Source organism: Apteryx rowi, unplaced genomic scaffold (assembly GCF_003343035.1).
Source record: "Apteryx rowi isolate R43461 unplaced genomic scaffold, aptRow1 scaffold_1, whole genome shotgun sequence".
Lineage (NCBI taxonomy): Eukaryota > Metazoa > Chordata > Aves > Apterygiformes > Apterygidae > Apteryx > Apteryx rowi.
Genome location: NW_020447196.1, coordinates 409,988 through 435,994, shown reverse-complemented (window position 1 = coordinate 435,994; position 26,007 = coordinate 409,988). Strand labels below are relative to the sequence as shown.

Below are 26,007 nucleotides of genomic sequence, written 5' to 3'. Positions count from 1 at the left end.
GTGATGACTACAGAATATCCAGAATATCTAAAACCAAGTTAGGCCTGTTATTCGTAGATGCTGAGGACCCACTGTTCCTGTGGACTTGAACATGAGCTGTAGAGGCTCAGCACCTCTGAAAGGATCTATAAAAAAAAAGATTTTGAAGAGTCCAAAGCCTGATTTTGAAGCATTTGTAGTCGGAGACAGAATTCTAAAAGATCTTAACTCTCATTAGGGCACGTATATGAGGACTAGATTTTCAAATATGATCACCAGCAAACAGTTCCCATTGTGACATCTATGCCAAGAGTTTTTAGAGACCTTGTCACTCTGCATGCTTAGTTCTGTTGAAAATTCAGCTCTAACTGCGTAGATGTAACAGAACTTCTTTCTTTGAAGCATAAATATCTAAACCCAAGAATGAGGGAAATGCCATAAGGCATTTTCCTCAGATTTTTTTCTTTTGGGGGTGAAATCATTCTCCCATTCTTCTTTTGATATTATCTCCCTCACACAGAGGTGCCTGAAAATATGAAGAAATTTCTGTGAGCATTGGGATAAATAGGATTAAAGGAGATTATGTAGAAATTATTATCCATCTATTTTAGGTGTAATAGGGAGATTATGGACCTCATTCTGTAGTTTCTGCTCAACTGTTTATGTTGCTTTCATTAATGTCAAAGTAAGAGCATCTATGGAATTAATGAGACTAGGTTACTGCCAGTAGAATTTTTACCAGAAAAAGGTGCTAGTTTATTTGTAGTTTAATGAAAATCTTGTTTCTGAAGCTGCTGATTGACTATATAAATAATATATTTACTGGGGAGTTTAAATTTTTTTTACTAAAATAAATGTTACATTTTTTGCTAAGCTTTTAAATAAAAACATGAAACCAGGAAATAATTGGCTTATCAACAGCTTCCTACCTCCCATAGGAAATATCAAATAAAATGATTAAAAGAGCATTTACTCTCAAGGAAAAAAAAGGTCAAGAGGAAACTTTCAACTGGAGAAACTTCCTGTACTTCTTCATTTGCAAAATGTATCTTAAAACTTGGAGAATGTGGAGTGTCTTAAGTGGAAAAAAGGATGTCAAAAATCTTAATTTTCAATGGCCCGCTTATTGGGGAAAAAATACATGGATTTAGCATTAACTTTTTAAACACAAGCTTAGCAGATTAGGGAGGTATAACTTGACACATGTAAAAATTTTTAATAGTTCTTGAATGTTAACTAGAACTCATATTAAGGAATGCCCTAAGTGTGCAAATATAATTAGTCTGGCTATTATGAACCAAATCCTTAGTAATCCTAGTACATACAGAGACTGAAGGATCTGATCTGTTTGCCTTTGTGACTTCTGAAATAGAGCTAATTTGTAATGGTTACACTAATTTGGTTTATCTGGAAAATGAAYGCATATTACAGGTGCTGCTTTATAGTTTTAATATGCTGTGATTAATTTACAGTTAGAGTTAATTTAAAGATTTAAAGACTCAGACACTAATTGGTTATTACACACACGTGTGCACGTGCGCGCACACACACACACACACTCAATATACTGGCAAAAAGCACAGTTTATAAAACCTTGGAGCAAAAAGATCAAACAACCTCTTGCAATCTCTTCTCCTTATGTAATGATAATATGGGCAACATGTATTGTAAAGGTTTAACAAAAAGTAAAATGTATTGGTAAATGTATTGTCAGAATAAAAGTCTGACTTGCTGCATACCTTTGCTGCATTAGGTCAAAAATGTTAGTCTATCTCCAGCTATAACTATAAGGTTAAAGCCAACGCTTTAGTTCCTGAGATAGTTTTCTTTGTTGTGGCTGTGCAGGAGATCTGTTTTGTTTTGTTTTGTTTTTCTCTTTTCTTGGTATTACATTGTTACTGAGTTGAATTAATTCTATGAAGAAAATAACTTCAGTCATCAAAATAAAAACAAGGGAATTATTACTATATGGCAAATGTGCTCCTTGAATATGATCAGATATTGCCAAGTATAATTGAATATGCAAATACCTACTTACACATTAATGTGGCAGTTTCCAGTGTGTTAACATCTCTGTGCTAGAGGAGGCAATTTTCGTATGGCTGAATTCAGGCAACTCTAACTGTTTAACTGTGGCACAGCCTTGCAAAATACCTGTGGAAGGTTGTTGGACGCTTGCATGTATAACCACATTCTGAGATATCTGAAATTGCCTGCAATTTTCTTAAGGTAGTAGATGAAAAAAACCTTTCAAAAACCTTTAAAAGAATCAAAGTAGATGATATAAATTCTTCATTATTTTAAAGATGAAGAGAAGTGTCACTATTTTATTTGACAGCATTATTTGTTAGAAAGTACTGTTTTCATGGCCAATAAGTCATTGTCTGAACATTTGCATTTGTTTTTACAGCCAGCATAGGTCACTACTAAAACACTGTGTCACTGACAGGTTTATAATTTTGCTGACACAGGTTGGCAGATAGACGAGCATCTCCCATGGAATATAAACATAAATTTCAATGCATAAATAGAACAGGGTCTGTTAGTGCAGTCATCAAAAGAGAAAAGCCCCATAAGAAAATAGCAGAAGGCTTTTGACCCTTTAAATTATACCTCACTTGCTCACTGCTACAGTGAGCTGAGCTCCTTAGCATCAGTGGTACTTTGACTGCCCCCTGACATCTGTTCATATGGTATTCACATTAAAATCCAAATGAAAGGTCAAATTGCTCCCAAAATTAAGTAGATGATAGACTGCCTGGCTAGCCCAGGTTCTAGGTCAGAAATAGTTTTTTATTCTGCCCTGCCAGCCTCTAGCTAGTTTATCTTTAGCCAGTTATAGGAAAAAGGAAGATGCATTTGCATATTTCTCTAAGTGATTTCTGTTTAATTTTATGATTGTAAGATAAACCTTGAAGAGATTAGTTAGAATGAGTAATCTGAACAAACATTAAAGCAGGGAGGTGCCATAATGTTATTACTTAGCACTCACTCATTTCACAAGCATGGGCCTAGAACTTGGTCCTACAACTTTGTCAGGAGGTAAATTAGATAGACACAGCCAGATTAGCTGCTGGTATAATTTTATTGACCTTACCAGAATTTTTCTAAAGGGAAATATTGTCCCGTTAGCTAACTATTAACACATCTTTGAGCCCACATRCACTTTGTCCTTATTTTATAAGATAAGAAAAAGATGGTCAATACCAAGTAGTTAGGTATATTAAAGTCAGTGGAGTTGATCCTGCCTGTGCCATTTGTGAATTTAGTCCATCAACACTAATGTAACATTATCCTTGCCAGAAAAAATCTCTGTTAGAGCTCAGACTGAATTCAGCAGTTCTTCAAGACAACACTTTTTATAGAGCAGAAAGACGATGAAAATTGTTGATCAAGCTAAGTCACTGTGCCTTGTTTACATTTATACATAATATATATGTATATGTACCCACATATACATATAAAATATGTATCTGTATAGCTAAATAATGCAGACCAAACATGGACATGAAGTGATTGCAGCTGCCTGTAAATGCAAGAGGGTCAATTTCAGAGTCCAAGGGGGGAATCCTGACCTCATTGAGGACATAATTGCCATAGATTTATTTATCAGAGTCAGGCTTTGGCACTTGGTCCATATTCAGATCTTGGCCTATTTTGGGACTCTGAGGCCAATACCACCCTGTGGCAGCTACATTCACTTATGATATTGTGATTAGTAATAACTACCTTAAAATTTACTGGTACCCTTTCAGGCAATATGTCTTACAGTTGAGATGTGTAGTTGTAAACAAAACTAATTTTAAACTAACTAGTTTTAAGCTAGCTAGTTATGGTATTGATATGAACGAACCTATCAAATGTGGCATTCAGGAACTGGGCTGTCCCAGTCTAACAATGACTCTACCTTTCTCCCTTGGAGCTGTGGCCCAAGCTGAGCGAGCTGGATTAGAGCTAGTAAAGGCATGTTCACTAGTGCTGCAAACATATATCCTTTTAGAAGATGTTTTTACTTTAATTGGCAATTCCTTTATTGCTTGTACCTATACCCCTTCCTCCTGATCATCATTTTGTACCCATTATTTCCATTACAACCATTACTATCTTTGAACCTTCAGTGAAAGAGTCATCTATCTATATTACCATAATGGCAGCCCTGGGAATTACCATAGTGAAAGACCCTTATGTGAATCAGCTAGATTCAACTATTTACAATAAGTGTCATAAAAGTTAGAGGAAAGAGGTGTGGAGGCTTTTCCTCTTACAGAAATTTGGTATAATTGTCAATGTTTGTAATGCYTCCAGAGGCTGGGACTATTGGAACTTTCAGAATTGATTCAATCACATATGTGGAAAAAAATATTGKTTTTCCTATAACCAGAGTTGGCCTATCAGCAGGAAACTTTTACAGTGCTAGTTCTTTGATATTTCTATGTAGGACAATGGGTTTTTTTGTTTCTGTTTATACATTTTTAATAAGAATTACTATAAGTTTGCCTTTGGCTGAAATTTGTCATTGGCACTTTGACATTTCATTATTGACTAGTATTTTTGAAATGCATTGCATATGTACACTACATTTCTTAAATATAAGTATTGTAAGTAGATAAGGTACAATGTGTGGGAGTGTTTTTGAAGAAAATCAGAGTTGAGTAATTTCTGAAATTATGAAAAGATATCTGCAGTTGTCAAATAAAATACTTGATAAATAAATTTTTTTATGTCCATCAGAGAGAATTTTTTTCAGTCAAAATCTTCTCCATTAACAGCATGTCTCTCTGCTGTATTAGATTTTTTACTGAAGACTATCTGAAATATCTGTACTTTACCCCACTTAATAATTTCAAATTAAACATAGGAAATAAATATACCCCAGGAGGTAACAAAGACTATAACATACACCACAAAGCCACTGAAGTAAGGAATTAAGTCACCTTATAGAACAGACCCATTTCTCTGTTTAAGGGGAACATGTCATGTTGAGAGTTATAATTAGTCTCTGATCTGCAGAATTTGTAGTAATTTTAAAGTGTGCTTCTTGGAATAGAGTATGCAGTGGCTCACATTGTCATTTCCTGGCTTTTTTTGGTGTAGTGTTTGTGAAGCAAACTTGACTGCTTTATAAGGAATTTTGTTTGTATCAATAAGACAGGGCCTGAGGTACAGCTGCTGTAGATGTAGTTGCATAGATCTAGTCAATTATCTCTAGACTAATTTTTAATAGACTAATTTCTAATTTCCTTTGTAATTGATGAATAACAGTAAAATATTTGCAGATTGAAATCATGTTAATAGATTTTGGATCTAGAGGGGGAGATGAATTTACTGGTGAATCCTGTAGTCTTCATTCCAACAAAATTTGTATTGCCTTCTGCAAGTTAATGGCAGTAAGATATTTTGGGTGACATTTAAATGACTGGTTTTAGTGTTTAAATATCTCAGTTTTTCTTTTCTCTCTTCTATTGTTCCTCCAAACATATACTTAAATTATGGTTTTGCATTTAACGCAAGATAATTTCTTGACCTTTTTGAAGAGTAAAATTTCTTTACTGCATAAATATCATATTTCAAAATAGATGAACTTTAGGAGTCTGTTTGAAAATACAACAGATGTGAAGTTGAAAATGAAAGTCTCATCTTTTAGGAAAAGAGGCAATTGGCACAGACTGAAACACAGGAAGTTTCATCTGAACATAAGGGAAAACTTTTTACTCTCAGGGTGACTGAACACTGGAATAGGTTGCCCAGAGAGGTTGTGGAGTCTCCATCCTTGGAGATAGGCAAAAGCCATCTGGACAGGGTCCTGGGCCACCTACCTGAGGTGACCCTGCTTGAGCAGGGGGGTTGGACTAGATGATCTCTAAAGGTCCCTTCCAACCTCAACCGTTGTGTGATTCTGTGAAATTCAATTTACCCAGAGGTCAAAGGCAATAGTAAGGAGATCAGACAGAAGAGAAATGAGATGAATCCATCATACTTCCTGACTGGAGTTCTTCATACAGTGTGTAAGCAATAGGGGTTAAAAACAAATAAAAAAGACTTTTAGAGAACAACTTGAGGTATCCACCAGACTTCAGAATATGTGAAATAATTTCAAGCTCTATAGTCCACTGCCAAAGTAGGATATATTTTTGAACTCGCTAGTTACATTTTTTTCAAGTTAACATAATGCAACCTACCCCCTGTCTTTTTATGGAGTATCGCTGCCTTGTCTGCTTGAAAGGTTTCAAAGGCTGTTCTCATTTTTCATTGACTATGTATAATCAGGGCATGCTATTTTCTGTTCAGAACTTTAATTACACAGTTCACATTTCTGATGTAGTGGTATTGCGCAGATAACTTCTGTTTGAAGGAAGAAACTCTATTTTCATGCCTGGCCACCCTTACTAATTTGTAAGACCTTATTTTTAATTCCATGATACAGCACTCAGGAGTGTTGTGATTTCCCATGCATAAATGCAAAATGCATTACTGTTCATAGCAGTAACTTCCAGACCCGCAGTGGTCAAGAAGTAAACTGAATCTAAGCAATCATGTTATGTTTCAGTAATAAGATACAATAGGGCGTAGGATTATTTTATGGTAATTACACCCACAGATCTGCAGTAAGGTGAATAATGAGACATGAGATGAAAAACAAATGCTTTCAATAGCTATACAAGGGTGGTTAACGCATAATATTTTTTCACTCTGGAATGGCTTAATGCTATCAGGAATGAGATCAAATCTGTGTTGCAACATAACATGACTTGTGAGTAAGTAACACCAAAACCAAACATGCTCCTATTTCATGAGACTTGAGAAATTCTAGAAGCTCAAATTTAAACATAGAATTCTACTCGCTCCTGCTATAACCATACCTTGCCAAGTTACTGCTTACCTTAAGGCCTTTCTACTTGTGTAAAACTCACTGTATAACAGCAATATCTAATATGATTTCCTCGGCTAAATATAAAGTATTGATTAGAAATGACTATAGGCCTGATTCAAATCTCATTAATTTCTCATTGGATAAACTAAACTGCAAGAAGTGTACATAACTTACTGTGGAAAACAAGAACATTCTGACATTACAGATTTAGGTCTTTTACAAGGGCCGACACTTTCAAGCATTCGCTAGTAGCTATAGTTAGAATTAAGAGAGGTGGGATTTCATGTTGAAATTTTTATCCCACCAAAATCATTGTAAAACATCTTTTGACCTGAAGGAAACAGGGAATAGGTCTTCCATCTGTTCTGGAAGGAGAAATCCCTAGTTCTGACCATGATGATCATGTGCATGTGATAACATGTGATCTGTGCAAAAACACATAAGCATTATTATTAGTTCATTACTTTCCCATTAGCTACTGCAGTTTGCGTGGACCAGTAATTACAGTCTCACTGGGGAAAGGCACAATGCCTTGTATGCTTGTTTGTAGACTGTCTGGTACAATAGTGGTTATGACCCTTAACTTGAAGTTTTTAGATTCTAACCTAGCAGAAATAAAGAAAAATAATAATGACTGACTTTTGGCTTTTGCACCTGATTTTCACTAAAAGATAAATAGAAAATCCTACTAAATCTACGTATGATTAATTAACACTGTAGCTTTTAGTAAGACAATTTCCCAAAATTGTGATAGATATTAAGAAATGTGATTTCATTTTGTATTTTTGATTTTGTTGTTCTGGAGAACAAGAGATTTATTTAATGTGCTGGACTGGGAATCTACTGATCTGAGATTAGTTTCTGGTATGCTCTCAACTACTTACATGACAATAGATAAGTCATTACCTCATCTGTAAAATTCAGCTTTAAAACATTTTATTCCTTCCTCCATTGGTCTGACTTGTATTTTTATTGTAAATGTATATGTGCAGTGCTTAGTATATCTACTCCCTGAGGGAAAAACCGTGAAACTATACTACTGTAGATTACATGGTTCTATTGTAATTGAAATGCTTCACAGTGATGTCTTTTTTATTCAAGAATTTCATTTCCAAGAAAGGAATAAGAAAGTTTGCAAATTGCTGGCATGGGAATTTCCAAATTTTGTTTTTGAATTTACTTTTAATTTTAATCTTTTATTCTAATGTAAAGCAAAATAAAAAAATCAAAACCATTCCATTTTCACAAAATCACAGAATCATAGAATGGTTGAGGTTGGAAGGGACCTCTGGAGATCGTCTAGTCCAACCCCCCTGCTCAAGCAGGGTCACCTAGAGCACATTGCCCAGGATGGTGTCCAGATGGCTTTTGAATATCTTCAAGGATGGAAACTCCACAACCTCTCTGGGCAACCTGTTCCAATGCTCTGTTACCCTCACAGTAAAGATGATTTTCCTCATGTTCAGACAGAACTTCCTGTGTTTCGGTTTGTGCCCGTTGCCTCGTGTCCTATTGCTGGGCACTGCTGAAAAGAGTCTGGCTCCATCCTCTCTACACCCTCCCTTTAGATACTTATACACATTGATAAGATCCCCCCTCAGCCTTCTCTTCTCCAGGCTGAACAGGCCCAGCTCTCTCAGCCTTTCCTTGTATGAGAGATGCTCCAGTCCCTTAATCATCTTAGTAGCCCTTCGCTGGACTTGCTCCAGTAGCGCCACATCCCTCTTGTACTGGGGAGCCCAGAACTGGACGCAGTACTCTAGATGCGGCCTCACCAGGACTGAGTAGAGGGAGAGGATCACCTCCCTCGACCTGCTGGCAATGCTCTTCCTGATGCACCCCAGGATACCATTGGCCTTCTTGGCCACAAGGGCACATTGCTGGCTCATGGCCAGCTTGTTGTCCAGCAGCACCCCCAGGTCCTTCTCTGCAGAGCTGCTTTCCAGCAGGTCAGCGCCCAGCCCGTACTGGTGCACGGGGTTGTTTCTCCCTAGGTGCAGGACCCTGTGCTTGCCTTTGTTGAACTTCATGAGGTTCCTCTCTGCCCAGCTCTCCAGCCTGTCAAGGTCCCTTTGAAGGGCAACACAGTCCTCTCATGTATCAGCCACTCCTCCCAGTTTTGTATCATCAGCAAACTTACTGAGGGTGCACTCTGTCCCTTCGTCCAGGTCATTGATGAAGAAGTTGAACAAGATTGGACCCAGTACTGACCCCTGGGGGACACCACTAGCTACAGGCTTCCAACTAGACTTTGCACCCCTGATCACAAACCTCTGAGCTCTGCATTTCAGCCAGTTCTCAATCCGCTTCACTGTCTGCTCAACTATCCTGCACTTCCTGAGTTTACCTATGAGGATGTTATGGGAGACAGTGTCAAAAGCCTTACTGAAGTCAAGGTAGACAACAGTCGCTGCTCTCCTCTCATCTACCCAGCTAGTCATCCCATTGTAGGAGGCTATCAGATTGGTTAAGCATGATTTCCCCTTTGTGAATCCATGCTGAATATTCCTAATCACCTTCTTATCCTTCACATGCTTAGAGATGACATCCAGGATGAGCTGTTCCATCACTTTTCCAGGGATCAAGGTGAGGCTGACTGGCCTGTAGTTCCCTGGATCCTCCTTCTTGCCCTTTTTGAAGACTGGAGTGATGTTAGCCTTCTTCCAGTCCTCAGGCACCTCTCCTGTTCTCCATGACCTTTCAAAGATGATTGAGAGTGGCCTAGCAATGACGTCCACCAGCTCCCTCAGCAGAGATTTTTTCAGAAATGTTTTGGGGTGGAGAACTCTAGTAATTTTCRGCTTTTATTCTGATTTCATGAAGCAGAACTTTCATCCTCCCCATACCTCTAATGTCTAGCGAGCACTGGAAGTACTCCAGCCTCTTCTTTGTAAGGCAAAAGTTTTCTGTGATACTGTCCAACTGGGCCATTTTGTAGACAAAACACTGCATCTTTCAACTCCACTTTCATCACACAGTTGCAYTGACAGCAAGTTTTTTCCAAAAACCTTGAAAAGAATTAGTCTCATGAGAAGTCTTGCTCAAAATGCTGAAATGAGACAGAGTCAAAATAAACTGTACATTTAATGAGAAATAGGAGATTTGATTCTTCATTTTATCATCATTTCATCTACAGTGGTGTAGAACTGCTGTAACAGAGATCAGAATCAGACATACATGTTGGAGTAGGCCATAAAATAAAATATTACTGAGAGTGGACACATTCAGAAACACAATACCCTGATAAATAAAGCATGTTTGAAATGTAATGGGAAGTAGTGTTTCATCAGAGTGCTTGTGCAACAGAAAATATTATTGGAAATGCTAATTTGTAACAGTCATGCCAAAACAACATGGACTTTGATGTACAAAATCCAAAATGTGAATTCTTTGACTTACAAAATCTCTCTGTAAAATACATTCTAAATTATTTTAAGATCTATTCTATTCTGATCCTATTTATTTATTGCGAAGTAGCAAGCAGATGGAGCAAATTTTCTCAGAGCAGTTTGAAAGAGATACATTGCTGTTCCACGTACTGCAACTGCACTGATTTATAGCTTCCACAGCTTGGGAAGCATCTCCAGATATGCCTCTGTTATTCTGTTCAATAAAAGTGAAAAGGGTTTTCAGTGCAATGTCACTTTTACAACTTAAGTTCTAAATGAACACATTACGTGGTGAAACATTATTGTGGCAGAATCATTAACATATACTCAAATTTAAATGCTCAGATATTACAGTTTTACAGATACTATACTTTTAAAGGCTTTTTCACCATATCTTTAAATATAATCTAACCCGAGTAAATAGAGTTTTTCAAACTGCTGCCCCTAAACAAAAGAATTCTGATAAATTAATATACAGCTTTTATACAGTATTTTAGATATTCAGATATTTAGATATTCAGATATTCTAGGCACTAAGTGTTTCACAAGCACTAATTACTCAGTCACCATAAACAAATTATCACATAGCAAGATGTGAAGCATGAAGTCTCCTGAAGGAGAAGCATGAAGTCCTTTTTTTTAAGATAAAAGCAGTGAAAGAGTGAAAATCAGAAATTTTCAAATTCTAATGCCAGTGAAAATGAATGAATAGAAATGAAATTCCAAAATATGCAAGAAATCTGAATTATTGTTATTTGAAAGTCACATTTCTTGTTTTATGAGGCAAATATTTGCAAGTGACATTTCAAGAACAAGAGACTGAAAAGCTATTTTAATTATATATATCTAAAATGTCCTTGGTCATTTCAAGTAGGTAATTTTTTTTTTTTTTTTTTGTAGCTTATACTTTCCTGTGGCTTTGCAAGTACCCTTTCATCTAGCTCTTGATTCCTACTCCATAGCTTAAATACAGGGTGAAGCCACAAGAAAAGTAAATTGTTTGGGAATCTGTGGATCTGTGGGCCTAGTCTGGCCCAAATGAAATAAAAGCATTTTTATTTATGATGCGGGATAAACTCTTGCCTGTTATAATGGTGATGGGAAAGAGGAGGAGTGAATCGCAAGGAGATGTTTGGTGCATCATCTGGCTAACCAGAAAAAGGGCCATTTATTTGGTAACAAGCACTTCCTGATTGCATACTAATGCATGTCTTGACCATGAACTTGAGTGTCCTCTAGCAGGGTAGGTAGCTATAAATGCATATCCAGTTCCTGGTGGACCATGTGTGATATTATCTGTGATTTTTCCAACAAATTTAGCGGACTGCGGGTAAACCTGCTTTGGCTGCATGAAACATAATGCAGATGAATACTGATTAACAGAATGAACAAAGATAGAGTAAAAGAAGTTAAGTGGTTAGTTGTTAGAATGAGAAACAAGGGTTGAGCATATCCAAGAATATAATTTGGTAAAATATTGGAAAGAAACACTACTTCATGAAACTGAAGAAGAGACGATGGAAAGAAAAAGAAAAGACCAACTGTATAATAGTGGGATCATCTATTGCAACAAAATATTATTGCCTAAAATCAGTTTGTGCTCTCCTGCTAATCCCATCTAATTTGCATTGAGAGAGGTTAAAAGAAGATGACAGCTGTGCACAGTATATCAGTGCATAAGAGAGAGAGAGACTACATTTTGCAGTACATTTTGTCAAACTGCAGTGTAGTGCTGGCACTGGTCCAGAAGTATAAAATGTACTGGCCTGATTTGATAAGAAAGTATTAATTAAATAGTGAAAGGTAAAGGAATGAATGGTACAATCATTGGTTCTATAATTGGTAATAGTCTTTGTACTGTTATCATTATTGTTGTTGCTTTTGTTGTTATTGTATATTAACAGCCTTGAGTACCTGAGGGCTGATTATGACAGATGCTGCACATGTGCATACATAAATACACTTATACACAAACATATACGCACAGACAATAGTGAGAAGGTCTTTGACTTAAAGAGCTATGAAAATTTGATGTAGGCACGCAACATGTAAGAAGTGTTATGAGGTAAGGAGTAGTATTTCTTCTTAGTAAAAAGTGGCTGTAATACCAAAAAAGTAATGAGTGGAACAGAAGAAAAAAAATGAAGACAATAGAAAGTTTAAAAATAGAGGGAGAGTGATAGTTAAGGAAGAAAACAGAATCTGAAAGGCACTGGCAATTGGTTTGATACAGAATATTTCAGTGTACAGGGGAGTAAGTAGGAGAAAAATAGTAATTCCAGCTATCCCTGTAGATTCTAATCCCACATTGAGAACAACATTATAGACTTCAGTGAGCATAGGTTGCAGCCTTGACAGGATTAAACCTAGAAGAAAAATGAAATCTTAATTCAGTTTCCTCATTCACTTCAATTTCTGTAGTCACCAGAAGATACTTCAATGAATGTCTTCTGAGTGAGTTGATTTTTAGGATTGTCCAGTATAAAATGAGAATGCAATGGAAATACTGAGGTAGTAGCAATCTTTCTTCAACTACTTTTGTCTACATTACAAAACAACTTTAAAAGCCTCATACTTTGAAGCCCAGAGAGAGCCCACAGCCCAAAGTTACATCGGAAGCTAATTCTTAACTTCTTTTTGCAGCTGCCTACTCTCACCTTTATTCATGTTGACTTTGCTGAAGCAGCACTGCCTTCTGTCAGTCTTGTACACTGGGAGGACTACATCTAGAAGAGCAGGTTGACTCAGCAAGTGTAAGACCAGCAGGCTGGTGGCAGCCAATTTCAGCAGGAGGATTTGAAAGTTATTATATAACTTGCTCTGCAACCTGTTCAGCAAAACAGATGGAGGTTAGAGACCAGATGCAAGGGCAAAAAGGAGTAAGAATACAAAGGTAGCAGAACAAAGAGGGGAACATCAAAAAGGAACAAATAGAGGAGAAGGGGAGAGGAAGATCTAAAAAGGGAGAAGAGTTCATAGAACACTTAAAATATCTGGAAGAAATATAGTATTTTTTTATATATATATATATATTTATATATAGTAGCTTTCCATATAGCATGGGGTAAGCTAACTAATAAAGAAAGCTAAATTTGGCTTATTCATGCTTATTCTGTTGTACAGATTCACACTAGTCATGCATTTCTAGCTGACGATCTGTAACATTGCCTGGATAATATAGTGAGAGTTTGATCAACTTTTTACACCAGGGTTGTTTCAAGGTCAGAGAAAGATGACATTAAAAGCACACCACTAAGGAAAAATATTAATCTAATTTTACCTCAGATTAATAAAATTAACTGTCATTTGACATTTGCAAGCATGTATAGCATTTGGTATCTTAAAACTATCTTTGAGGACACAGGAAGCAGTCATGATACTGCCTATATACCAGTTTAAAACTTTTCTCTTAAAGGGTTTTACACATGAGTAAGTGCTAAATAATAATAATAAGCAGAGACTGAAACAAACTACCGGTATCTGAAGGGTGTCAACACAGTCAAGATAAAGAACTGGGAGCTCTTCAAGTGAGTCAGGGTGTGACAAAATCTGTACTGATGAATGCTGACACCCTGAATAAAATCACTACATGACTTCACGTAGGTCAAGAAACTACATTGTTTTCCTGAGCCACAATGACAGCAGGGTGACAGAGATTAATAGCTTTGTATTGACTGAGCAACTTCCAGTTCCTTATCTTTGTCAAGTCAAGGCTCTGTCCAAGAGCTGAAATTGTTATTAGACTTATAATTGCAAAGACATTTAAAGGGTTTCCCCTTAAGGGACTATGAAATCCAATAAACCTTTCATAAAACCTCAAGCATTCAAGTGCAAAACCCATGTCTCAGAGACAGGCACGCTCACAGCCATAACAGGGGAAACCTTGAAGCCTCATACATTGAATAATGCTTGATTTATGAAGTTGGTTTTGAATTTGTATCAGTTGTTTTATTAAAAATATATGAAAGAATGTTTTAAATATGAGTGAGCTGTGTTCACTTCTGTCTTGATCAAGTACTCTCTGTGTCTGAGCTGGAGGTCTTTCTTCACCTGTCACTTAGATTCATGAGAGCTCAGGAATACTGAATTTGTATTGCTAATTTAAGGCATTTAATTCAATTTGGATGAGATTAAATCTCAATTCCTCACTGAAGTTTCAAAATAAAAGCTTTAGGATCAAGCTTAGGTTTCTATATTATTGTTGATTTGTAAGGAAATGTTTGCAGCGTGTAAAGAGTTTTCAGTGCTATATGTCAGATTTATTTAATGAACCTCTTTGAATGAGAAAATGCAGTGTTTTAAAGGAGTAGATTTAATGCTTATCTCTGTGGCTTACTTACAGTCTGTTCCAGTACAACATAAGTGTAAACTGAGAGATTGCATTGGCCTCAGGAGATACCAAATTCTTTCTTTTGTTGAGTTTGAGCTTTGCTAGGAAGATATTGTGGCTAGTCAATAACCCATATTATGCTAAATTTTTCTGTTACTCTGCTTATTTACTTAATCCAGAGCTTAAAGGGCTTGAATTGGTGCCAATCATAATAGTGGTCATTACAGTCATTTTACAGTGGAGCAAATGATATCACATGGTACAAAATAATGTAGAATCTTTAAAAAGGGAAAATCTCATAAAGCTGTACTGTGATGCATTTAATAATTTCTAAACTTTATTGGTTTATTTGCTGAGCCACTGTTAAGAAATCAACAGTTTACATAATTAAAAACTATGTCCATAATAATGATAATCAGATTTAATAGCCATACTGCATTCAGGCAAATACCTTTCCATATACCGTACCTATTCTTATTCCAATTATATCAGTGCTATGCCATCTCCCACAGTTATAAGCCATATGCTAATGCCATCATAACAGATATAGAAGTTATACCTGACCTTCCATTTTGCTCAGGAGAAGACAGTTTGAGTTTGTGACACAAAAAAATGTATTGGTTTTCTGAACCAATAAAATCTGAGTATTGAAGTGACTGTAACATCCACACATATCTACTGAATTCTAAGAATGCTTATCTTTTATTTGTCACACATCCACTTTATCCGCATGCCAGTATTAGGCTAATGCCACCATTATCAGGTTCTGACCTTTTTCCTGTTTGCAGAATAAAGGACCTCATAAAAATCATGCAGTGTTAAATATTGCTGTGAGGATCCTGTCTATACTTATAGAGTAGAATATCTAGATACATACATAAAAAATAACGGTGGTATTTTAAACTGATTTTTCTACCTTGTCTTCAGATTCATCCAAAGATTTGTTGGGCTACTTGGGCTACACTGTTGAGCAGAATAAAGAAAAATAAGAAACAGTTTCAACTGCCATGAATTATAGTCAATATAAGGACTAAAATCAACACAGATAAAACTAGTTAGTCTTCATGACACAGAAGAACCGTAAGTTATAGGATTAGGAAGAGTGTCTGGACAGTTCAATCTGTTTGAAAGCATTTACAAATATAATACTAAACTACTGTAGCTTGTTTTAGAGGCAGGCTTTTAGGCTTTTCAGGCTTTTTTTTTTCTTTTTTTTTTTCTTTACAAATTCATGCATTCATCTTTAAATACTATAAATCTTTGATTTAAATTAAAAATGAATCAAGCATTTCTTTTCAGCCTCCTTCAGTTTCTGAAGCCTTCTCTGACAGTTTTACCCATCTGATGATTTAATGTAGGAAAAGTAGAATGCAGAAATAGGGAGGATTGTAACTGATATACTTCAGATTTCTGAATGAGCTGGCATTCATTAATTCCAAACCTTTTTGACTTGAACTCTAGATAAATAGTAAGTAATCTTTTCATTGCCAGATATATTTTTTATTTTCCAATTTTTAAACTTTTCTTCCTTTAAGAGCTTTCCAGCAGTTACTATCTAATTAAAATGAACAAATTGAATTAGTCCTTTTGTTTTGTATATATGTTTGTATGTACATGTATATAGAAGCATGTGGGTATATATTATGAAGAAGCTCTATTTCAATTTCAGGGTCCTGAAATCTGCTTTTGATAATGATCATATCATTATCTTGTATATAATACATTAAATAGTTACAAGAGAGATTTTAAGCTATTATTGCAGTTATAAACTCCTATAGCTTGATTTAACCCTGCCAGAAAAATATCTTTAAAAAATAATTTGGTGCATCAAGTTTTATTACATAAAAATGGAAGATCAGTAAAAGGTCAACATTTATTGGAACTTGTTTCATGCATCTCACACATACCTCTTTCTTATCTGCAGAACATCAAGATGATCAGAACAAATCAGAAAAAAATTTAAGTAACTGACATGTCATCTTAGCAGGTGCTAGGAAGTTGTTATATATCCAAACCTCTTCTTTTTCTGCCTAGAAATGTTGCCTGAAAAGAATTTCGGGAATTTTGCCATTTATCTGGCAAGTTTAGTTAGAATAAAATCTTGGATAAATTGCCACTGCACATATGCATGTCAATCCTACCACAGAAATGCAGAGATCTCATGCACACTGCATGTCCAGTAAATTCTGTATATCTAGAACCATTGCGATTCACTGTACATGTGACAAAGCACAACACACACCCTCCTCTCCAGGAAATCCTGGAAAGAAATATGATAGCCTTGATCTGACAAGGCTGCCTCACCAATCCTCTAATGTTATAAACGTATGCACCTTTTCCACGGGCTTATCTTCCATTGTGGTTTATTATTGCTTACAAATGTAAGATTTTGCTTTCACAGGGATATTTTCCCCAGCATGGCTTTCTGAACCTCGCCACTGAAATGCGGCAGAGCAAGACAGCTGCAATTTTAAAGCAGCCATTTTGGAAGTAGTTACTACTTGCGCTTTGCTCTCCTATCTGGTAACTCTTTTTTTTATTTTTTTGACACTTGAGAAAGTGGGATATTGCGAGAACTTAAATCAGCTACAAATATGTTGTTTTATAATACAGCTTTATATGTGTATTATCAAAAGCAGATAAGCAGTGGATCTTGTGTCATGCAGTGGTAGGAGCCTGAGCACTGAAAGTAATTCATAGTGGAAATTCAGTGTAAAGTAACACAATCCCTCAGGCACTTTAGTCCTATTGAATATAAGGACATAGTATTTTACCTGCTGCCTACACCATTTCCTACAGGGAAAAATGCCCGGAGAGTAAACAGGAAGGATGTAACAGGATCTAGGATTGACACAAACTAGGAAAAGTAGTTGTTAAAAAAGCTGAGATGAAAGGTGAGGTCTGAAATAAGATGGTGTTTCTATTTGGTGTTTGGGAGTCCATGGCAAAAGGAATAACGTTAATCCTTCTTAGTATTTCTGTAAATATTTGATTATTCATATTATGTCTTTTCCTCCAATATGTTTCATATATCAACACCATTGCTAATTTCTAAGTATAGTGCCACAAATTAACTTGCCTTCATCACTCAGTGTGTGACATAAAAATTGAAAGGTATAAACCTGACTTATTAGAGAAAACTATAATTAGTTAATTTAACCACAGTCTGTTGGCAGAAGATGAGCAGTCTAGCCATTTGTTCTCTTATTTAATGTTTTTCAATCATTTTTATATCTTTATTAATTATTTTGTGTGTCTTGTTCTTAAATATATGAAATAAGAACTCCCTGGATTCTTATTGCATGTAATTATATGATATATTTTCTGTTCATAATTGTGAAAGAACAAAATAAAGAAAAAGATTAATACGTTTGTTCTATGAAAGAAATAGATACTAGGCTCTTTTATAGTTTGCTTATCCTAATTGTTGCCTGTGAGCACGGCAGGTCAAAAAGCCAGAGAGCTGGTGACCAATTAATCAGTTACAAAGAATAATGGATTGAATGGACTAGTCCAAGTTTGTAAAGTACAGTTCAAAATTTAATTCAAACAGAGCAAAATTTGAATCCTGAGGTGATAATTTATTTATGTGATGAACACAATAAAAATTACAAGATGGGTGACTTCATTACTATCAGAGAGAAGGACCCATTGGCAGCTGTCATCTCATTATTCATCTAAAACTGGAAGACTAGCTGAGTCTGGTAAAATGAAAATTCCTTCCAAAGCTGACAGTTGTATGTTGGGCCATCTGAATAATGATGTTTTATAGCTGGGATTAGATTTATTTATTTATGGGAATAAACTGTGAATGCCAACAGCATCTTTTACAAACTAGTCATTAGTCCACTATTAAATTAAGATTTTACTACTTATGTTTTGTTTTATGCATGCAATGACCAATTTTAAAAATCATTCATTTCTAGGAAATGTTGGAGTAATAACAAATATTTCAAAACCTTATAAATATTTTATTATACCTATAGAGGGGAACCGGTCAATACAGTTTCTATTCAGCCATGAACTTCATGCATGTCTGTGGGAAAGCCATATAATTTCTAATTTGTTCTATTATCTGTGAAATAGGGTTAATAACTCTATCTGTGAAATATAGATATTACATTTGCAAAATACCTTGAAATCCCTGTTTAGCAGGTTCAATGGCCACTCAAGATTTCATATGGTGATTTTCCAACATATTCTTATTTTGGGGGGAATAAACAGATAACAGTAATATTACAAATAGATAATTGGCTGCCTCTTTGGCAAGTATTTCCCATAGATTCACACTAAGGTTTATAGATCGTTACACATTGCAGGAAGAAAAGTTTTATAGAATGAATAAATAATTTGTTGCAAGAATGTTAGGGTCCTTTCTGTGTTAGTACGTTTGTCATATGTGCTAGGATTCAGTCGTGCTAGGAATCAGTTACAATGGTCATTTGGTTGCCATTTGATCATTTATTCCAACAGATGATTTATTGTGAATCATTTTGCTGCAAGTCAGGGAGATAGCTAAAGCACTGACAAGAGGCAGACACAGCGAGCCTAAACACATCCTGTTGAAAACCAGCACAGTATGAACATGGCTTAGGTGATCTCACATAGCTCACACTATTACTTTCCCTCTCTGGTTCTATTTTGTTTTCATAGCCAAAAGGTATCTTAACAGTGTAGTAAAGGCCTATGATCTTATGAAATATTAATAAAACTTTTAAACAGAGCAATCGGTACTTATGGGCTCTTAGAACTGTACTCAGTGGGTATCCTACCGTAGCAACCACTGAAAAACTTTCTATTAGTTGTTACATGGTGGGAGCTGCGAAAACCAGTTTTCTCTCCACTCAGGAGAGTATTCAGGAAGTATTTGCACTAACTATGCAGTTAGTAGCTATGTAGTAAATTTTGATAAAAGTCTAATTTTTAATAGCTTCCTCTATGTTTCTTTGGGATTTGAAATCATCATCACTAGAAAGGTGAAAAAAACAATGCGTTAACTTGCTGCATCAGATAAATAGCATTGGCAATTTGGTTAGTGGATGATAAGTAAATAACTTCAGTGAATTTTTCTGAAGTATGTTCAAGCAAGCAGTGGTTGCTGAAAACTCAATCCAGTGCTATACAAGAAAGACCATTCTCCTGTAACCATTCTCCAGTTTTCTCATGTAACTTTCTTGTTTATCCTGAGGTAGGTTTTAGTAAAGTTGCTGAGTGCAAATGAGCTTTGCCAAGTCATCTAATTTTCCTTTTTAAGTTCCAGAGGGAGCTACAAAACTGTTTTACTCAGTTCATAACACTATTAATCTAACTGTACATCTAGAGGAGACAGGAAAGGATAGAATAGCATTCATTATATTTTAACACAGGAAAACATGATATTTTCTCAAAAAGTGTGGATGCAAGTGCAAACAGATTAAAAGATATAAAGAGGGTATTCTTCCTTCCAGTTCTTTTTTCTTCAGGATTGCATTTAAATAAAGAAGACTTAAAGGATAGCAATTACTGAGCTAAGTAGAGTTCTTGGTCTGTTATAGTAACAAAAAGAATTTCCTTTTCTTGTTAATTTTGGCAGTAAAATAGTTGAAAGATTGCAAAAAATAAAATCTTTGTTGCAATTGGTGGACTTATTTACTGCTTAAACACAAAGCTATAAAATAATTGCTGTTATTGATTATTGATATTAATATTTATTTCAGTATAACTGAAGCCTCATTTAGAACTGTATATCTACTGAAAAATGTGATACATTTATCAGATGTATCATCAGAGATAATTCCTGCAAGAAGACTTTCCCACCAGTTACATGCATAAATATAAATCACACATAGGCAATGTGGTTTAAATATATCCCACACCCAGGATTTAAAGTGCAGTAGGCGATAGGAGTGCTTTACTGAATCACGGCCTTATTTAAAATGAGGTACCATAATGACAAGTAATAAACCTTAGGAGGGAAAGAAAATTAGGTTAAATGTTGCAAATACATGTAATCATATGTGTCACCAATGCATGACTATGTGGTTTAAATTCAAGTGAACTGCAAAGTCACATGAAGGCTTGAATATTACAGCCTTCTAATGCTAGCTCTCCTTCAAAAGAAAAAGACAAACTGCTTTGAGAACATTTTGTGAAGAGAAACTTTTGACCTCTCTATTGATTGTTAATTTTTTTAATATGGAAAATGAGAAATAATTTATTTTCAGAAACTATTGACTTTAAGGATCTTAGGTCTGGGAGAAGAATCTTTATTAGTTCATATGATCAAAATGTTGAAAATATTTCAGTTTCTCTTGCTCTGTAGCCTTAGTTCTGTTTCTTTCTTAAAAGTAATAAACACTGTACACAGGAGTATTGCTAAAGTAGTCTTCTGATAGCAACCTGGGGTGTTGGATAAAGTTACATTGCTCTGGGAAAAAAAAAATGCTGGTGTTTTTATGAGTATTTCTATAGATGGAAATGCTTGGGAGAGGGTGGGGGAAGAGAATCAGATTTGGGCTATCTTCTCACAGATCTACCGTTTTTAAATTCTTTGAATGTGTAGCATTGTTCATCACAGGTTGCTCAGGTAAGCAGAATATTTTTTAATATTCTGTATTTACCCAAATCGTCTTTCTAGATGCTCAAAACAGGCAGGTTGTTACTGTGTGTGGAGAACTTCAAGCCATATAACTTCCCTTCTTCTCCAGCTTCCCGTTTACTCTGTATTTGGGCATGTTCCCCATATCATTGAACACATACCCACTCAGTGACAGATGAGGTAGTGACATGGTGGGCATACTTTCAAAACAAATATGGTTAGCTTACAAATAAAAATAGTTGGAAATAATGCCTATTGTTTTGCTGACATTTGCAATTTATACAAGCAAAAACTTTATTTCAACGGACTTTTTCTATCTCATTGTTTTGCATATTTTAGCTAAGTTTTTCAAAGTCAAAATGAGTTCTGTACAACTTGCATATCATCAGTATTAATGAGGATGCTTCAGACCAGATGAAACTCATCTTCAAATAATTCCCTTAGTATTCCCATAGTCACCTCTGTGGAATAGAAAAAAGCTTTAATCCAAAGACTGCCTAAAAGAGAGTTCTGTTGTATGTTGTAGTCATATTCATGTATCTCACTTCGATTTCTTTTCTGCTTCATCACAGGTTTTTTTCACCCTGGATTTACACTGAGGCAAATAACAGAGCAGCCCACATACTTTTTTTATATATATATATTTATTTATTTATAATATATGTATCCTTTATTTTTTATACAATTTAGCCATATATCTATTAGCCTTTGAAAACAACTTGTTGAATAATATAGCTCGTATTAGCAGTACTGTTATAATTTTATTTTGTATGTCGTGAATTTATTTGTCTTGACAACAGAAAGTCTTGGGACTAGCTGGAAAGTGGACTTCAGCTGAGTAGCACTAGAGCTAAATTAGATGACCCTGAAAAGAGAAATAACTATGAAAGGAGGTAATACAGCCAAAAATGTGAGAGGTCAAATCTTGGATTAGTCCTTACTATTGTGGTCATGCATAACTAGCATACTGTTGAGTACTCTTTAGCAACGCTTTCCACTTAATGACTTCAGTTTTGTGTTGGAATATATTATTTAATCTTAAGAGACCAGGGAAAGTGCACAATGTATTTCAAATACAGTAATTATTTAGTTACATTGGTCATCAAAATATATAGATACCAAATCAAATAAACTAGAATTTGTTAATCTGTCAAGATATTGACATAGTGGTCTATGTGAAATTATCAGTGATTTTCTGAAATTCACCAGCTCTCAACTGGTACAGAATAGTATGTTGATAACTTGATAGACTATCTGTCTGTGCTTTTTGATGCATCTGTGAAATATAGGATAGTACAATTTTGCTATTTAGTGTTACTTGTGCAAACAATGTACCAAATTTCATTTCTTTTAATGAAAGGATAGACAGTCTAAATCAAATAAGGTTTAGTAGATATGGGCTTCCCAAACAGTTTCTTTGGCAATTGCCATTGCAGAAAGAGGACAGCACTGTGTTTTCCTGGTGGTGCTAACAGCATCTCCCATTCCTGCGCTGGGCAGTGCATGTTTTCAAAAGAAGGTATTCAGCTGCTAGGCCAATAATCGTTGCCAATCACAAGCTACTGCTTGTTTTCTCTGAAGAAAAAACAGCAGCTCTGCTTTTCACATACCACTTTTTAGTGTTGCAGTTCACACTTTGGGATTTCCTGCAATAGACGTAGATGGTGAGAAAGAGTGATGCAGAAAAGGTCATGGCATGTAGGCGCCACAGGTGTGAAAGCTGCTGCAACAAGAGTGGTGGCTGTATCACTTCAGTTTCTATGGGAAGGCAGCTAGAGGAATAACAGGGGTAAACAGATTACAGTTTCACAAAGAGGATATTACGAAAATGGTGGTTGATCCTCATGAAAGAAGCAGAAGCAAACTAGGTTATAGGGAAAGACTGATGTGGTCATTCAGTATAAACAGATGTATTTGCATTCAGGGTTATGTTCTAAAGGAAGACAAAAGAGGCAGCATTCAAAACAATGAGCAAAACAGCTTTGCCCAATACAGAGGTACAAACGAGGGCCGATCAAAGCCTTCCTTTAGAATAACTGTTGCCTCAAGTGTGGGGGAACAGAATCTTCCCCAAAGAAAATTACTGCTCCTAAGGTTTAGCATAATAGTTGCAACTGAATATTCGAATGTTTTCTGTCAGAAACAAACAAACAAAAATTTATAAGGGCAACTTAGTTAATTGTCTCATTACTGGTAAATTAAGCAATATTATTGTTAGTACTACAAGGCTAATTTTTGGTATCAGAGACTAGTACTGGCAAAAAACTCTTGGGATTCTAATGTGGAATTATGATCAATTCTTTTAGAGAGCTGCAAATGTCCTAAAAAGTCTGCAAATTTTTGTGTATCCCTGCTGCCATATGTAGCCAATAATTCCCATCACAACACCTCTGTGGAAACTGAACAAAATGTCTTGATAGGAACAAAATTAACACAGGTCACACATCACTCCATATGGCAAGTCACTGTGCCAAGACAACTCAAGGTGCTCTGTAGTAGATGGAAGGTCACTAACAAATACCTTTCTCTGTCAAGCAGTGTTTCTGTTATCTAGAGAAAGTTTGACATCCATGTCTTCCGCCAAGATCCATCAGTGGTTTTCCATTACCTTATTACATTAGCTTAATTTGACCTAGAAGAAAATGTAGATGCCTGGTTCCAGGCAGTGCTGAACTAAGCATGAGCTCTGTATCCTTGTGCACTCACCTCAGCTATCCTAAGAAGGGAAAAAACTATCATTAGAACATTTAAAAATAATCATTATAAATTCTTCCTTGCTGTTTTGTGCTTGACCTCTGTGGTATGGGATTCTCTCCTCGCCTCTCTTCCTCTCCCCCCTCTCCTACTTCTTTTGCATTTCAGCTAGGAAAAAATGGGCACTTTTTTTCCCTGGATTATATGTGGGAAGTTGCTTTCAACTTTACCTGTGACTGGGTATTGAGAATAGGAATCTTAGTTTTTGTCCTGGCTGATTCATACATATCAGGCTATGATGTGAAGGTTATATGATTTAGCTAGATCAATTCAGTCTCATATCATTACCAGAAAGAAAGCTCCCACATGAACTTTTCCTGCCTACAGGGCCAAAATTTTACTTGTTTACAGCTATGTCTTTCATACACAATTGTGTATGAAAGCATTGTGGGTCTCTTACTGAATCTATCTTTGTATCTGGAATTATAAGAATCCATAATGTTGCCTATTGCCTAGCATTTTCCAGCTATTTTATGCGCAGGTTTAGAACCTGTGTTTCTCAAAATGTGTCTCATAAATAATGCATAGTTATGACACCCATATCTTGATACTTGTGCAAGATCAAGTGCAAGCATATAGTAAATGCAGCTTACTAGTTTCCATTTTGCTGAGATCATTTATCAGTTTTTAACTTGGTTTTCATGAGAAATCTTGATATACTTCAAGTGCACCAGCACCTCTGTATATATAATCTAACTGTGTATTATGGTATTCCTAACTTGTGAATGTATTGTTATTGCCCAGGTAGCATACAATCAAATAGAGTGAGAGCTTTTAAAGATACAGATTTGAATGGGATAGTGACAGCAGTTGTCCTAGTTTACTTAGAGGTTTGAATGCAGTATAGTTCTGTATTGCTCTGATTAGACTGCTCACATCCTGCCCTTTTGGAGACATGATTGCTGTAACACCTTTGGTAAGGGGGTAGTGTATATTTCTCTCTGTTTCTGGTTGTAGGTTTGTCAGCAGACGAAAGGTGCCTTGAATCTCCAGCCGCCATAATTTTTGTAAGGCTGAGAACAGTCTGGTCCTTGTGGCCAGGTTCAAGTGCCTTTGAAGTCAAAAGGAATTTTTCCATTGCCCTTAATGAAGTTGTATCAGACACAAACTGAAAGCTTATTCTGAGCTGGGAACTAAAGGAATTATCTGGTTTTAGCAAATCCATTTTAACTATGCTAGCAATTTTGAGGGGAATTCTGTTAGAGTGCAAATATCTTAGGTGTCTTTTTTCATGAATAAATTGTGTCTGGGGTAGAGAGCTGTATTTTCAGGTTAAATAAACTATTCAGTATTGCTGGAAAGTTTGTAAGAATTTCACAGCTATGGAGTTACTACAGATGATTGGGGATTGTAATTTTGTGGTAGTTTTCAGCCTTATGACTGTGTATAAATGGGTATACTCTAAACCCTGTTAGGTTTTTCAGATAAGTGCACTGAGAGTGGTTAGAGACCAATGTTTGTGAATTGAGGAACTATCAAAACAATGGAGATGAACATCTAAGGCAATGCAGAAAAATAGATTGACCTTTTAAGCTGTTTACAGTGTGAGAGGGAAGGTCATTCCCTATATAATAATGACCGAAGGATTCAACATTTGAGCTATCGCTCTCTTTTTATGGACTTTCATATAGTTGCACTATGGGTTTCTTAATGCAATAATCTTTTTCTGTGTTAGCCACTAACACTTTCTATGTTAGAAGATGCGTAATCAATGGCAAAAAATAGCCTCTATATTATGCTATCTACATATGTGTATATGTATATAGACATACAAAATGTCTGTGCAGAAAATCAGTGTTATATGTGGAAATGAGACGAGCTCAAATGCAGTGTGGTAATGGTAAATATYGCATTTGCCATATACATTTCATAGATACATATTTCATCCTACTAGAAGGTGAGTAGTGGTGGTTCTGTATCCCTTTTCTTCTGCTATCCAGTGAATGTTTTGTGAAATAACTTGTGAAATGCTCATGAGGATTATCTTTTCTCAGAGTATACCTTCACAGTAGAATCAAAGAAGGAGGTTCCCTGTCTCAAGTACTTTTTGTCTGCTGTTGAGTGAGGACCAGACTTGACACCCATCCTCCTGCTGGTATATGAAGGT

The 26,007-nt window shown here is 35.8% G+C and overlaps 1 long non-coding RNA gene across 3 annotated transcripts in view; it reads left to right on the top strand.

Moving 5' to 3' along the window:
* LOC112962537 overlaps positions 1-26,007 on the top strand; it is a 211,132-nt gene that overhangs the window by 72,897 nt on the left and 112,228 nt on the right. Inside the window, exons 3-4 of one of the 3 annotated variants that reach the window (XR_003252347.1) lie at positions 16,971-17,092; positions 21,719-21,830. The exons of the other annotated variants lie outside the window; for them this stretch is intronic. This is a non-coding gene — a long non-coding RNA (uncharacterized LOC112962537). Of the gene's footprint in view, positions 1-16,970; positions 17,093-21,718; positions 21,831-26,007 lie in introns of those variants that run through there. 3 annotated transcript variants of the gene reach the window in all.